We start from the raw sequence: 13,869 nt of genomic DNA on the forward strand, positions 1-13,869 counted from the left end.
CCAGAAGTAGACCTCTGAGCACAGCTGGAGTGGCCAGAAACCAGAAAGTAAAGAGAAGGTGTGTTAAGAGCAATGGCAAAGGGCCACAGAGGAAAAGTAAGACTGAGGGCCTCGGGCCTGGGGCGGGGCGGGGGGTGGGGGGCGGTGGCTGGCCCTGGCAGAGCAGGATACGGGAGTGAGCCCCCTTTTCCAGTTCTGTGGGTAAAGTCCCTGCTCCTTGCACTCACCCTTTCAATTGCACACTCTCCCCACCCATCACTCCCGGCAGGCACCAGTCACCTCCTGAAGGCAAGCTGACCCTTCCCGAAGGCACAGCCACCGGCCGAACACTGCCCAGCTAAGAAGGCCACCCACTCTTCCCCGAGCCTCTGACTGTTCCAAAGGAGCCAGAAACCAGGACTTGTAAGTAAGTGGAAACCCCGTTTTCAAACGTTGGTTCCATTTTGTTCTTTAGTTCGGTAGATTTAATAAACTATCTCAGGGGGCCAGATTTGGGCCACCGGTTGGGCATCTCTGCTCAGACGAAGGAGTGAAACTGTCCCTAAACTGGTGTTACAGGCCTTGCCCAGCTCTGCTGCCCAGGGAGCCCACGGGAAGCAGCATCGTGGGGTCAGGGACTGGCACCTACACACTCACTCTGGGCAGGAGCTGTGCCCCCTCGGGCCCCCAGAAACGTGCACTGGGGGCTCCCAGGCAAGCAGACTTTTCCTTGCCAAGCCTCCTTCCTGAGCCCCAGCCCCCCTCCACCTGGGCATATCCCCTATGGGAGCCCAGGGTGGTTGAGCCACCAAAGAGACCCGCCATCATGTCCTAGCACTCAAGTTCCTCCTTCCTTCAATGCATGGAGCAGGGAAGGCAGAAGCCCGGGCCGGTGGGGAGGTGGTGTGAGCAGGCCCATGCCAGGATGAACTTCCAGGGCCACCCCCTGGCCCGAGATGCAGAGCCGGGGGCTCGGCTGAATATCCCTTCATGTCTTTTCACAAATGAAGCTGCCAGTCTCGGTGACTTGACTTCTCCCTGGAACCCCGAGACAAAGGCAGCCTGGAGAAAGAAGCATCCCCAAAGCTCTGATCCAGCCGGCCTGGCCCCGCATCCCGGCCAGCTTGATGTGGTCCAGGAGGACTGTGGGCCTGCAGCTATGCGCTGAGAGGGAAAGAACTGGGGCCACTGAACCACCACGCGGGCCACGGACACCTCCTGCTGGAGACGCCTGTCTTCCACCCCAGCCGCACCCGGCTGAGTGTTCAATAAAACCCCAGTGTGCTGAGGCCCCCACCACCACAGACACCAAGAGATCGGAGAAAGGAACGAGCCCTAAACTGAGCACCCCACCTTCAGCCGGGTGAGCGAATCAAGGCAAAAGCAACAGCAGGTGGAAGAAGCCACCTGGCTCCCCTTTCTTCTTTTTTTTTTCTCTTTGGGTCACACCCGGCGATGCACAGGGGTTACTCCTGGCTTTGCACTCAGGAATTACTCCTGGCGGGGCTCGGGGGACCCTATGGGATGCTGGGAATCGAACCCGGGTCGGCCGCATGCAAGGCAAACGTCCTCCCCGCTGTGCTATTGCTCCAGCCCTGTGCCCCCCTTTCTGTGCAGCCCTCTGAATAGGTGCAGAGAGGGGGCCACAGAGACCCACCTTGGGCTTCATCACGCCTACTAACCCCGTCTCGGATAACTCACAGAAATTCCAACTCAGCCTCCCTGGACCTGGCAGAGTCACTCTGCAGTGAGCCAGGGTCTGATTTATCTGGGTAACACGGCTGGGCGGAGCTGACTTCGGGGGTGAGCCCCTTCTCCTGCTCTGTGGGTGTAAGCCCCTGCTCCTTGCACCCACCCTTCCAATTTCATACTCTCCCCATCCATCACTTCCAGCAGCCACTGGGCACCTCCTGAGGACAGGCTGAGGGTGTTGTCCCCTCCCCTCCCCCAGCAATGCCTCGTGCATGCAGTTACGTAGTAACCTCAGCCTCTCAGGCTCAGGTCTGGGGTCTCCTGTGTCCCCAAGCCTTCAGACCAGAGCTCTTTCCACCAAGACAAGGTGCCAGCAATGGAATACTATGCAGCTGTTAGAAAAGATGCAGTCATGAAATTTGCATACAAGTGGATCAATATGGAAAGCATCATGGTAAGTGAAATGAGTCAGAAATAGAGTCATGGAAAGGGTCATAGAAAGATTGCACTCATCTGTGGAATAGAAAGTAACAGAATGGGAGACTAGCACCCAGGAGTAGTAGAGATAAGGACCAGGAGGTCTGCTCTGAGGCTTGGATACCGGCCTCACATGCTGGGGGGAAAGGCAGCTCAGATGGAGAAGGGAACACCAAGTAGAGGATGTCGGGAAGACCCATTTGGGTTGGAAGATGCGTGCCGAAAGTAGACTATAGACCGAACAAGATGGCCACTCAATACCTCTATTGCAAACCACAACACCCAAAAGGAAAGAATAAAAGGGAATGCCCTGCCATAGAGGTGGGATGGGGTGGTGGGGGCTGGGGTGAGGGTGGTGGGAGGGATGTAGGGACCATTGGTGGGGGAGAATGGGCACTGGTGGAGGGATGGGAAAACAATCATTGCATGGCTGTGATGCAAACATGAGAGTTGGTAAGTTTGTAACTGTACCCCACGGTGATTCACATATATATGAATATATATATGCATATATATACACACAAAATGTATAAAACCAAATAAATTGAACATAGGGAGACAAATATAAATATATATATATATATATTGCAAAATCCAAAAAAATAAAAGAGAGAAGGTGCCGGGATGGACAGGAAACGCCTCCCCTGGCTCCCTTCTTGGTCACCGCAGCTCAGCAGCGCCTCTTACTGCTTCTTTGTGATGGCTACTGATGTTCTTATTTGGGGAGGGGGGAGTGCCGGGGGTCCATCCCTGCACAGCCTGCTCCACGCAGTGGTGCTGTGGGAGAACCAAACAGGGCAGCAAGCACTTTGCCTCCCCAGCCCAGGCCTGGACACTGAGATCATAAACCATTATCTGGGGGGGGGGGAATGGGGGCCATTGCTCTTTGCTGGGGGGCAGGCGAGGAAGGGGCCTGAGACGGGGCAGCCACTGCTCCTAGCTGTCCCGGGGCTGGCGGGAGCCACGAACGGCGCACATCTGCCAGCCATTTGTCCGGAGCCTGGGCAGGGCCCGCGAGGAGGGAGGGCAAATTAGCATTCAAGGCCCAACTTGAAACAAAAGGCCGAGATGCTGGTGAGCCCTCTCAGCCATTCAGAATGTTCTGGAAGTCAGGAGAGGAGCTGCTAGGCGCGCTGTGGCCCTCCGGAGCCTGGGAGCCCCCACGGGAGAAGGATTCAGCTTGCATACCGCGGCCAAGGGCCACTGAATCACCTCCGGGGCCACAGGCGTCTTCCATCTGAGTCACCGATGCAGTTTGTTGGGCTTTGTTGCTCATTCCTGTAGATGGGAGCATGTGCAAACACACACACACACACAAACATGCACCCTGTAAGCTAAGCTGTGACAACCAAGTCTCTACACAACTCGCCAGTGTCGCAGACAAGGCCCCCGGCCGGCCACTTCAGGCCTGGACTTCTCAACTCTCATTATCTAGATGCCCACATGCCACATCCATCCCCACTTTTTAATTTTTAAAAACTAGTTCATCAAAATATAAGTTCCTGGGTCCGGGAATAGGACAGGGAGTAGGGCACTTGTCCTGCACACAGCCAACCTGGGTTCGACCCCCAGCATCATGTACGGTCCCCCGAGACCCACCCGCAGTGATCCCTGACTGCAGAGCCAGGAGAAAGCCCTGCGCACTGCCGGATGTGGCAGATGAGAAAGGAGATGAGAAACGATGGAGCCCCAAGTACCCTCAGGCCAAATCTTGACCCCAATGCAGTGACTGGAGCTCTGGGAATCGAGACCCGCTCCCCCCGCCCAACAAAAAAGCCCAGTGCTCGTGAAGCTATTTCTGGGCACATCTGTCACTGTCACGTCCCCGCCTCTCAGACAGCCTGTCCCGGGAGCAGAGCCTCAACCGCACAGCCAGGAATGGAGCCCCTTGGCAGGAAGGTGGGGCTCTCCCGCGTAGCCACCCCCTCTTGGCGCTCTCTCTCCCAGATCTGTCCTGTGGGTTCTGCACTGACTCTCCACACAGGGCTCCCCCAGGCCCAAGAATCTGTGTCCACAGTGCCCCAGGGGTCTCAGTCCGCGGCCCCGACTCAAAGAAGTTGTCTGGAGTAAGTTTTCTTTCCTTGCAGCAAGAATCTGGGTTACTAGGGGGAGGGCAGCAGAAAATCTATTAAATCTTCGAATATACTTCTTGGCTATAAAGGTGGTGGTGGTGAGGGGTGGGGGTGGGGGGGGAGAAACCTACTTACTGGTGTCATGAAACGACTTTTCAGCTCACTCTGAAGAGAGCGGGCTCAGAGTGACTATTGTATTCAAGCTGTATTAAATCAAGCTGTGAGCCGCACAGGGCTCTGCTTTTAAAGAATGCCCTGAGCCAACTCTGATGCTTAAAGGGAAAAGGGAAAAGTTTCCAAGGCGCCCATAAATTCCGCGGAGAGGAAGTTTCAAACTTGGGTGTTCACAGGCTGTGGCCCCCACCTGGAAGCAGCTCAGTTTCATGTATTTGGTTTTACTGTTCAAACTTGAGGGTCTTTTTAACTTTGTATTTTTACAGGGCTCAGAAGAAAAGGGAGAGGGAGCCATTCGCTCAGCAAGTGCCAAAGAAAACCCCCGCGGCTCCCTCGGAGGGCCTCCGCCCGAGGTAGCAGCAAGTCGAGGTTGGGGGGGGGACCCCCTGGCTCCTGGCGTGTCCCAACACCACTCCTCCTGCCTGCCGGAGGCCTGGCCCACAAGGCCAGCGGCTAATTAGCTCCAACAAGATCAATTCAGGCCAGAGTGGGAGGACAGGCAGCAGGACGGCCACCGGGCTGTGGCCAGGGGCCTCCCGTCCCTGCAGCTGGAGGAACGAAATGGAGACTTTCCAAACACAAAGCGGGGGCCGGCCAGGAGCCAAGGAAGCCTAAATTTAGTCCCTGGGGGGCGGGGGGAGACGGCTGTGTCTGCTCAGCCTCAGGCCCAGGGGGCGGGGGGAGCGGCCAGCGCCCCTCCGAAAGGTCAACCAAACCATCCGGCGTCCCTGGGTCATCTCAGCTCTGGGCCAGTCAGCAGGGCTGACTCACCCACTTTCCACCCTCAGCTGCCCCCTCTGAGCGCTGTCCACTCGGGAGTGCCCGCTGGCCAGGCAAGGAAGGTGAGGCGGCACCACCAGTCGGAGTCCAGAGCCAGGGCCCAGCTCCGTCACCCAGGCGGCCAAGGATCAAGGCGCCCGTCCCTCAGAGCCGCGCTGTCACCATCAACAAAAGGGACTCGAGATCCCTGGTGCCCAGTCCCAAGGAGAGCTGAGATGCGTGTGCCTCAGTGAGCATGGATCTTCACACTCACACAGACACACATCCGTGTGTATGTGTGTGTGTGGGGGGGGGTGCTGGAGCAATAGCACAGCGGGTAGGGCGTTTGCCTTGCACACGGCCAACCTGGGTTCGAATCCCAGCATCCCATATGGTCCCCTGAGCACCGCCAGGAGTAATTCCTGAGTGCATGAGCCAGGAGTAACCCCTGTGCATCGCCGGGTGTGACCCAAAAACCAAAGAAAAAAAAAAAAGATAAAATGTGTGTGTGTGTGTGTGTGTGTGTGTGTGTGTGTGTGTGTGTGTGTGTGTAGCAAGAAGGGCCGCACTGCAGTCACACATAACCGATACATCTTATTTATGGGGTCCCGGCCCCACCGTGCCCCTCCCTTAGACCTGCAGCACAGGCAGGGCCTGGCCCGGTTCCCTTTGTGCTCAGAAACTCACGGAACCAGAAGTCGGGCTGGAACCATACCAAGTCCGCTGGCTTTCCCCAGGTTACTGAGGGCGAGTGAAGGTTCTCGAAACAGCAGCCAGAAACACTCAGAGATCCAAAAGTCTGTGAAATCCTGCCCTCCCCGAGCCGCACGTCTGCAAACCAGCTCCGATTCCCCGAGGGCCGTGGGCAGGGGACCGCAGAAGGGACATCCTGCGGACAGCCTGGTGCTCGGAGCCCAGAAGGCTGGACAATACCTGTCCTGGCATGACCGGGCAGTCCAGGGCGAGGACGGATGCCGGGAATTTCCAAATGTAGAGGCATGAAGGGGGGAAGCAGAGAGGCTGGGGCGAGGGTACTAAAGGTGGTGGTGGGGGCGGGGCATCCAGGAAGGAAGAAAATAACGAGAATTTTGCCGTGGGTGGAGTTTCTAGCAAGACTTTCCCCTCACCAGAGCCCATCCTGAAGGGGGTTTGTTAAGTGCCAGGAGCAACCCGCTCTGCTCGCCAGGTCGGTGCCCGCCGTGGGGGTCGCATGCAAGACTGTCACCAGATTCTCACGCCAACCCCAAGGCGGAGTTTCACTAGGCTTCGCCGTTTCACAGGTGGGGAAACGCAGCCTCAGAGAGATCGGCTGAGTTGCCGAGGACCACACAGCAGGCACGGTGTGGCTGCCAAGTGCCCGTGGGGGTAACGAAACATTGGGCGGGGGGTGGGCAGTGCTATGCACCCAAGGAAGCAGAAGGAAGAGACGGGAGGGAAAGGGGGTTTCCAGAAATGGCTCCCAGGGGCTGTGTGGGAGCCAAGTCCTGAAAAGCATGACACGAGTGGCAGGAAGGCTGGAGCAAAGGCACTGAGGCAGGCACATGTTCAAAGGCGGTTTAGAACAGCAGCCAGACAGCGGGGAGATAGCACCGGGGCCAGGGCTCTTGCCTTGCACACCGTCAACCTGGGTTCGATCCCTGGCACCCTATATGGTCCCCAGAGCCCACTGGGAGTGATCCCTGAGTGCAGAACCAGGGCGAAGGTCTGAGCACCACTGAGTGTGGCTCAGAAACAAAACAAGGGCCAGAGAGATAGTACAGCAGGTGGGGTGTTTGCCTTGCACACGGCCGACCTGGGTTCGATCCCTGGCATCCCATGTGGTCCCCCAAGCACCGCCAGGAGTGACTCCTGAGTGCATGAACACCCTTGAGTGTGGCTCAAAAACAAAACAAACACTTGCTGAGAGGAGGAGGGGCAGGCAGGGGGTGTGTAGGGGAGGGGCAGGTGGTGCTCTGTGGGGAGTCCTGGCAAGCAGTGTGAGTCTGCACAACCCCCACCAAACCCACCGGCTGGTCCAGGCTGAGACTCGGGGTGCCCAGAGAGAGCAGTGCCGAAGCCCTGTGGCACAGATGGACAAGAACCGTCCAGTAGGTAACACTGAGGAAGCATCAGGGGTGACCCCCAGGTCGGGCCTGAGCAGCCCGAGCTGGAGGGCCGGTCACAGGGCCGGGACGACTGGAACGCCCCAAGTGTGAGAGCAGAATGCAGGGGCGGGGCGGGGATGGGAACCCTGACAGGACACGCTTGGCTGCGAGAGTCTCCAGACCACTCGAAACTCCCCCAAGACCCCCCCAGTCCCCAAGCCGCCATGCGCATAAATCCTGGGCCCCCTTCCCAGGCTGCGAGACCACCAGGCGCTCCCCCTCCTCCCAGCCCGCCCGCCTGCCCGCCCTTCCCCACAGAAGGAAGAGCCCTCACTCCTGACGCCGCTCAACGTCTCCGCAGAGGGGGACGCTGCTCCCTGCAGTCCCAGGCCTAGCCGGGGGCACCTGCAGTCCCCCAGGCTTGAAAGGGCCCTGTCGTCCATCTGTCTGTGCCTCACGGGAAGCCACTGCCTCGCCCCCCACCTGCCTCCCGCTCACCCTCCGAAGGCGGCCCGGGAAGAACTGCCCGGTCCACACTGACGGCTGGACACCCACAGAACCAAGAGCCCACGTGGGCCTGGCAAAGACCACCAATGCTGAGCCTCCTCTGAGGACAAGGCCCACAGCAGGCTGGGCACAGTGGGCACACACCTCCATACCCTCCCCTCCAGCAAGCCAAGGCCGGCGGCTTGAGTACTAGGAACCAGAATCCAGAACATTGAAGCCCGGAGACGGAGGGCTGCCATGGAATGCCCAGAGGAGAACCTTCCCCTTTACATCTATGTGTATCCCGGTAAACTTGCACCCTTGGCCAAGTGAAATGTCTAGCCCAGATAGATCAAGATTGTTGAGCCCCTGACCAGAGAACACTGGTCTTCTCCTTTCTTTCTTTACTTTTTTTTTTTTTTTTTGCTTTTTGGGTCACACCCAGCAATGCTCAGGGGTTACTCCTGGCTCTACACTCAGGAATTACTCCCAGCGGTGCTCAGGGGACCATATGGGATGCTGGGACTCGAACCCGGGTCGGCCGCGTGCAAGGCAAACGCCCTACTGGTTGTGCTATCGCTCCAGCCCTGTTCTCCTTTTGATGCTTCCTGGTTCTAAGCAATAAGTACTGTTGGTGGATGACAGCCGGAGCACTCAGTCCACGAGGCTGTGAGGCCCCAACCCCAAGTTTTTCCCCTCTCCTGTCTCTTTCCTTAATCCTCGCGGTACTGATTCAGGGCTTGCACACCCGGAGCTGGTCCCCCGGCACATGTGTCCTAGAAGGGTGCTGAGGATAAAGAAAGGGCACGAGTGTTGCAGGGAGTGGGGAGCACACATGTGTGTGCACGGGGGCACCCGACTCCTATCATCTGGTCCTGAAAAAGCACCCACTGCTCCAGGCTTGGGCCATGATGCCAGCGGAATTCATCTTCCCAAAATATTTACCAGAAGGCTCTGGGCACCCGACTCGGTTCTGTAAACTTGGATGCCATTCCCAAGCTGCCAAGAGAGATCTCCGGCAGAGCAAGATAAACTCCCTTCATGCTCTAAATAATGAAGGGGGGCTGGGGCCGGGGTGGGGGCCTAAGGAAGGGAAAGGAATAAATCAACCCTCCGCCGTGGCCCCACTTAAAAGGGATTGTGGTCCGAGGCAAGGAGGGGTGAGGAGGTGGTCGCCTTATCGGACAGAGCAATGCTCCAGACACAAACAAAACATTTGGCAGGCGAAGCTCCTTCCACGTCGGGTGGAGGAGCAGAGTCCTGCCCCACCAGAGGTCAGACCTACCCTCCTCGACTACGGCCGAGCCAGTTTCCCGGAGAGAACAGTCCCTTCTGTGAACCCAAGGACGAACCCAGTTCGAGGACTGAGACCCATAAATCTCCAGCTTGCTGGGCCAGCCCAGATTTCAACATAGCCGCCCTCCACATGTCCACGCAGAAGTCATCCTGCGGGGCCCGGGGAACCGGCCGGCTTGCATCCCGGGTCCAGGAAAAGAAGCTGCAGGACGGGCTGCCCCCAGGAAGCAGAGGAAGAGAGCCAGCCTGCCAGCCTCCAGCCATCCCTGAGACCCGCACAGCTCAGCTCAGGGCCTGGCCTGGACCAGCTCACCTGATGCTGGCAACAAGTCTGTTTTCTCCCATGGACACACTGCAAACTGTAGCTCAGATTGGAGCAAGAGGGTGCCAAGCGACAGAGCCAGGTCAGACCCCAGGCTTGCTGGCTCATGAATGGAGGGGGGAGGGTCACACTGATGTGACACCCCCACTTCCTTCCTCTTGGAACCATGCTGCACCCGCACTCCTAGGTCAAAACCCAGCTCTGGCCACAGCACTTTTCTGCTCTCTGACTTTAGCCCACTGTCCATTACCTACAAAACAAGCCACAAATCCCTCAGGAGGGTGAAGGGAAGGTGGATGCATGCCCAGCGCCACCCCCACCTCCCCCGCCCCCGCTGCCCGGCTCGACCCACCCCCGAGTTCCACCCCATCTCCTGCCACCCAGTCCCGAGTCCAGAAATGCAAAACCCGGCTCCTCAAGGGCCTGTCCAAGAAACGGGCTTCCGAGCATAATATTTTCCTCCCACAGAACGTGAGAATAAAGGGCTCTTTGCTTGTCTTCTGAAATCACTGGCTCTCGCCATAAAGCAATCTTCTGCCCAGTAAAAATATTTCTGTAAAACTTGGTAACTCTATCTGCGGTTCCTTCTCTGAAAGTCAAAAATCTTGGAGAGTGAAACATGGCAGGGCAGACTTTCTGACAGGCTCGTGAAGTCATGTCTGCCCGACGTTCGCTCCGTAACGCTGTGATTGATTTGCTGTTAACCACGGGGACTTCGTGTCTTAATATGCTCAAGGCAAAGCACCAATTCACATTTCTATGGCACAATACCCACCACTCCGGGCCTGGTAGCCAGCTAGTGGAGGGGCAGAAGGGCCACTGGCTGGCCGCTCAGGGCTAAAAAAAGGGCTCTGCTGAGCTGATGCAGAGCGATCATTATCCTTCCTGCAGCCATAAAGCAGAGGGAAGCAGGACCAGTGACCTGTCTGTGCAGTCAGGCGGGGTGGGGGGCAGCCTGCGTGTAAAGGCAGTTCTAACACACCCCTCTCGGCAGCTGGGTAAGTTACCAAAGGCCTCCTTCCTGGGTCCAGAGAAACGTGACCCGGGGACAGATCGGAGCAAACAAATACAACCTCTAACTTCTTCATCCATCACTCAGTAGTTCAAGAGCTTTCTGGGTGCTGTCCTGGCCCCACATCCGGGGGAGACGCAGGTGGGTTGACTGGGACTCTTCTAGAACACATCAACAGCTCGGAAGGCCTCCGGAAGTACTTACTCTATGCTTAGCCTTTATCGGTTCTTGAAAAGACCCCCCCCACCTCCAAGCTGGGAACTCTCCTCATTTTAAGGGAGAAAGTTGAAGCCCCTGCCTCAGCCCCACTTAGGATGATCCAGGCTAGAAGCCCAGACCCAGAAGTCTCTGCCCCTGGCACCGGCGGCGGTGGGGAGGGTGCAGAGACTTCGTCTGTGGACACTGTACACTTGAACACTATTGCAACACTGAAATAATAAAGAACATTCTTAAAGGCTCTGTGTCCCCTGAAACCAGAAGACCCATGCAAGAAAATCAAGTTAAAATAACTGGGTTTTAAAAGTAACCACACTCGAGGCTGGAGCGACCGTCCAGTGGGGAGGGCATTTGGCTTGCATATGGCTGACCTGGGGTCAATCGCCAGCATTCCACAGGGTCCCCTGAGCACCACCAGGAGTGATGCCTGAGCATAGAGCCAGGAGTAAGCCCTGAGTACCACCAGGTGTGGTGCCCACACCAAGAAGTCATAATAATAAATTAACTAAAGAAACTTTTAAATGGCCGTTCAAGCTAAAGCAGAGGTCCTGAGCCTGAGAGCCCCGTACTCTCCGAGCGAGAGCTAAGGGGTAAGAGCTCTGACTGGGAAGAGATGCCGCAGGAGTCAGCATACTCCCCAAAAGGGTTTGTTCCCTCCCCACTGATGGCTGCGCGTGACACGCCTATGATGGTGATGAGGAGACTCAGAATTTTTTTTTCTTTTTGGGTCATACCCAGCGATGCTCAGGGGTCACTCCTGGCTCTGTACTCAGGAATTAGCCCTGGCCGTGCTCAGGGGACCATATAGGATGCTGGGAATCGAACCCGGGCCGGCCGCGTGCAAGGCAAACGCCCTACCCGCTGTGCTATCACTCCAGCCCCAGGAGACTCAGAATTTAAAGAGAGGGCTGGGATCCAGGCAGGCTGCATGGAGGAGGTGGAAGAGAGCACCCTGGTTCTTCCTATGGCTTGACGGGATTTTCCCAGAGGGGGGACCTCACCGTCCAGGCGCTGCAGTCTCCAGCTGCTGGCCTTTCAGAGCTGTGGTCAGGAGCCACACTCCAGCCCTGGACCAGGCTCAGAGGTTGGTCTGCCCACCTGTGCTGTGCTGTGCCATGCAGGTGTTTCCGGCCCTTCCTCCCCACCTGCCCTTAGGTCTGTGGGCAGCTGACCTCGCTCCCCCCCCTGCAGAGCACCACGTGGCACAGACTGCCAGAAGTATGGGGATTGGTGCTGGGGTGGGCACCGACCCAGGCCCAGACAGTGGGGGTCTCAGCCTGGTCTCCGGCAGGAATACATGTTTTCCCGCTGAAGCCGCCTGCCCCAACCTGGCGGGAGTGGGGGAGCATCTACACGAGAACAAAGCCGACCCCGAAGAGCGGAAGACACAGACCCTCGGTCCCCAGAGAGAGCTGCAAGCCTGGATCCAGCTGCACCTGAATTCAATGCACCCGCCAACTGCACAGTGACCCAGGCCAACGTGGACCTTGGCATCAACATTTGAGAGGGGCCTAACCCTCGAGATTCTAACTAATCACCACCCCACCTCCGAACTGCTTCTCTCCTGAGTTTTGGAGATGCAGGGCTGGGGTACGGGGCGGTGGGGGAAACGGGGGTTTTGTCAGAAGTAAAGCAGAGTCACAGCCAGAGACCACGTGGTGGGAGCCACGGAGGGGGGGCAGGGTACGTGTGCAGAAGTCTGGCTACAGAGAAAGAACACGGAGAGCCACACACAACGGGGCTGCCCAAGAGCTGGGGATCACAACACGCAACTGTGTCCGGCCCTCCGTGGAAGCCCTGAGCACTGTGAGGAAACCGGAAGAGAGTCAGGACTGATTAGCATAACTTCCAAGACATACTGTGAAGGTAATACAGCAAGAATACAGCAAGCACGGGGTGGGGGGGGGGGGTCGGGGAAGGGGTGGTGGGAGGGATACTGGGATCATTGGTGGAGGTGAATGGGCACTGGCGGAGGGATGGGTAAACGATCACTGTATGTCTGAAATGAAAAATCGAAAGTTCATAAGTTTGTAACTGTACCTCACGGTGATTCACTAATAAAATTTTTTTTAAAAAAATAATAAAATGGGGCTGGAGCAATAGCATAATGGGTAGGGCATTTGCCTTGCACGCGGCCAACCTGGGTTCGAATCCCAGCATCCCATATGGTCCCCTGAGCACCACCAGGAGTAATTCCTGAGTGCAAAGCCAGGAGTAACCCCTGTGCATTGCCAGGTGTGACCCAAAAAGCAAAAAAAAAAAAAAAAAGCCAAAAAAATAATAAAGTAAGCATAAAATCAGAGTAGTACATGACATCTAAGCTAGAAGACTTAGGGCTGGAGAGTTCAGACAGGAGGGAAGATGCTCGCCTTGCACGTGACTGACTCCAACTCAAATCTCCCAACAACACCCCATCAGGTCCCCCAAGTACCTGAGCCCCAAGTACCAGGTCCCTGATCCCTGAGCACAGAGTGATCCCTGAGCATTGAGCACTGCTGGTGCTCAAACCCACAGACCAAAGAAGGGTCAGGGAGAGACTAGCTAGGGCCTGAGAGGTGGCTCAGAGGGCGGAGTGCTGCTGTGCAGGCAGGAAGCCAGGGTTTGAGCACCAGCACCACAGAATTCCCTGAGCACCACTGCCAGTGACCCTGGGCACTGAAGTAGCCCCTTCCCCTTCCCTCCCCACCCCGCCCCACCCCACACCGCACCAAAAAAAAAAAAAACCGGAAAGACAATGGTTACGGTCTCCAGCACCTGTTCATGATTCCTCAAGTAAAATTTGCAGCCCACCTATAAATACCTAGTCTGATGGACCAGGAGGGCTGCCCCCTGTGGTCTGTGTCTGTGTCGAGCAATGTGTGGCAGACGCAGGGCTGGCGGGATATGTCAGAGCAGGAAGCCGAGAGGATGAAGGAACCAGAAGCAGGAGGCTGGGAGGACGGTGAAGGGAGGACGGTGAAGGAGACCCAAGGGTGCCTCCCTATATCACACACCCTTCGGTGCTGCTGATAATTTTTTTTTTTTGCCTTTTTGGGTCACACCCGGCGATGCACAAGGGGTTACTCCTGGCTCGTGCACTCAGGAATTACTCCTGGCAGTGCTCAGGGGACCATATGGGATGCTGGGAATTGAACCCGGGTCGGCCACATGCAAGGCAAACGCCCTACCCGCTGTGCTATATCACTCCAGCCCCCTGAGAATTTTTTTTTCCTTCTTTCCTTTATGCCTTTGACCATGTCTGTGACTTGAGTTACCAAAAAGCAAGAACAGGGCCAAAGCCTGCCGGGGCTCCCCTCCACA

General features: G+C 56.9%; 1 protein-coding gene across 1 annotated transcript in view; it reads right to left on the reverse strand.

Annotated features, from left to right (window-relative positions):
* NKD1 (NKD inhibitor of WNT signaling pathway 1) overlaps window positions 1–13,869 on the reverse strand; it is a 79,813-nt gene that overhangs the window by 53,982 nt on the left and 11,962 nt on the right. The window lies entirely within an intron of this gene.

Source organism: Sorex araneus, chromosome 8, assembly GCF_027595985.1.
Source record: "Sorex araneus isolate mSorAra2 chromosome 8, mSorAra2.pri, whole genome shotgun sequence".
Classification (NCBI taxonomy): domain Eukaryota; kingdom Metazoa; phylum Chordata; class Mammalia; order Eulipotyphla; family Soricidae; genus Sorex; species Sorex araneus.